The following is a 1,580-nucleotide window of genomic DNA, read 5'->3' as shown; positions in this document are numbered from 1 at the left end:
AATTGCTTGCGATACCAGGTGGATGGTTTCATTTCCAACTCTCTACATGCAAAGCCACTCAGCCTGTCGTTACCAAAATCATGTTTTTAAAGCAAGATGATGTTTCTAGAAAGAAAAGATCTCTGCAGGGAAAATTGACTCTGGCATCAAATTTGCAGCTAATTTTCTTCCTCCCTGTGCCTTGTGCAGGTAAAGACAGAGAATGCAGCATTGTTATTGGGGGCTACCCACCCCATGACGCGCAAGGACACTGCAGATCCTCTCTGAAGCCAGGGCAGGTTCCCAGTTGTTCTATTATCTACAGCAAGTGTAACCCGAAAGGCTGCCACTGCACTATCCTCTTGCTTCCTACGGGAAAACTGGACAAACCCTTCCCCCGGGGACGCTTCAAGCACCTGCTTGACTCAGCCAGCTGAAAAATACCAGGGAGAGAAGCGCTTATCTCCGTTTGCCCGCTACTAGAGGTCATGGCCTGTATTAAACACATCTTTCTGACAGCATGCAAAGACAGCCAGGGAGGAGCTGGCCCAAGCAGGGAAAGTTTTGACTGTCAAAACACCTATCACAAAATACGCAAAGCAGCAGGAGCTGAGTGCCTCCCCAAGGTAATGAAGAGGGGGAGAAAAGTCATGCAGCACTAGACAAACTTTCATGAGCTCCTGTAGGTAGTGAATGAAGCTAAGCCAGAAAAAACATGATGAACAGCATGCTGGCACAAAGACGTCCCCAGTGCTGCTCGGAAGTTGTCCAAGAAGGAAAGCTCTGGTGCTTTCCCACGAACCTTACTTTTTATCCTACGATACCTGCACGGGTGTGCAAATCTGTGAGTAACTTCAAACAGCCAGGGATGGTGTCTCTTGGCTTCTTCAACACATTCACCACAGTTAAAGCTGCCAGTTGTGAGATACTTTCTGGGGAAAGGGAAGATTTTGTTTCTCAGAAAATGCAGCTTTTGCTACAGACCTAGATGATCCCTTGTCTTCCCATCTGCTTAGGCAGAAGACGTGTTTCTCCAAACAGGACTTCCTCACTTCCTCTTCATTTACTTGTCAGCGTAATACAAGTCCATTAAACATGAGCACTAGCACGCGGGATGCTGGTTTTGGAGCCATTTCCTATTTGTTGGAGCTTAAAAATGTTCAGAAACCACGCCAAGCCCCTCTCCTAGCTGCTATCAGCTGGGCCTGAGAGGCAGGTGGCTGTAAAATTGCCAGCAATGCTATAAAGCATTTTGTTTAAAAAAAAAGAAAAATAAATTAATCCATTTCAGTGGATTCCATTATATACCAGAATTACATTTGGAGCTACTAAATAGTGGCCCTGGAAAGTCCTATTGATGGGATTTAATTATTCAGCTGAAGTCTGAGGTGCCTCCACTTTACTGAGCCCTGCAGCTGCATCATTAATAAGATTTCTATCTAAAGCACTTCCCTCCTGGGTCAGGTAAAAGGCACTGCATTACCAACGGTATTTTAGAGCCTGACTCTGGGCTTTGCGAGACAAGAGGTGCAAATGTAATCAGCCACTTGTGACAGGACGTGAACCTAAATGAGCTCAACAGAAGCATCAAGCCACTGCGG

Source organism: Pygoscelis adeliae, unplaced genomic scaffold (assembly GCF_000699105.1).
Source record: "Pygoscelis adeliae isolate BGI_AS28 unplaced genomic scaffold, ASM69910v1 Scaffold67, whole genome shotgun sequence".
Taxonomy (NCBI): Eukaryota; Metazoa; Chordata; class Aves; order Sphenisciformes; family Spheniscidae; genus Pygoscelis; species Pygoscelis adeliae.
The sequence above is the reverse complement of the archived record's forward strand: the minus strand, read 5'-3'. Positions refer to the sequence as shown.